This window comes from Sapajus apella, unplaced genomic scaffold (genome assembly GCF_009761245.1).
Source record: "Sapajus apella isolate SASKATOON/1434 unplaced genomic scaffold, GSC_monkey_1.0 scaffold28, whole genome shotgun sequence".
Lineage (NCBI taxonomy): Eukaryota > Metazoa > Chordata > Mammalia > Primates > Cebidae > Sapajus > Sapajus apella.
The window spans coordinates 23,375,206-23,375,832 of record NW_022436968.1 but is presented as its reverse complement, the minus strand read 5'-3'; the positions used below and the strand labels follow the sequence as shown (position 1 = coordinate 23,375,832).

The window sequence follows — 627 nt, the reverse complement described above, 5'->3', positions numbered from 1 at the left end:
AAAAAAAAAAAAAAAAAAAAAAAAAAAAAAAAAAAAAAATACACCTGTTTACAGACTAACATAGCAGACATCAACAGATATATAAAACTATTAGTTGCAGCTTTCAATATTTTGAAAGCTGCTCCCTTTCTGAGTTTTTGTTGGTTTACAGAAACTCAAAATGGCAGATTATAAAAGTACTCACATAAATTTGGGGAAATCCTTGAATGCAGCATTCATTTGGTATTGTTCGAAATGCTTTTTTAAAAAATGAGAAATTGGCTGGGTACAGTGGCTCCTGCCTTTAATTCCAGCACTTTGGGAGGCGAAGCAGGCAAATCACCTGAGGTCAGGAGTTCCAGACCAGCCTGGCCCAACATGGTGAAACTCCATCTCTAATAAAAATAGAAAAATTGGGCCGGGCGCGGTGGCTCAAGCCTGTAATCCCAGCACTTTGGGAGGCCGAGGCGGGTGGATCACAAGGTCAAGAGATCGAGACCATCCTGGTCAACACGGTGAAACCCCGTCTCTACTAAAAATACAAAAAATTAGCTGGGCATGGTGGCATGTGCCTGTAATCCCAGCTACTCAGGAGGTTGAGGCAGGAGAATTGCCTGAACCCAGGAGGCGGAGGTTGCGGTGAGCCGA

General features: G+C 42.7%; 1 protein-coding gene across 4 annotated transcripts in view; it reads right to left on the bottom strand.

Annotated features, from left to right (window-relative positions):
* Positions 1–627, bottom strand: part of METTL8 (methyltransferase like 8) — a 117,836-nt gene that overhangs the window by 8,826 nt on the left and 108,383 nt on the right. The window lies entirely within an intron of this gene.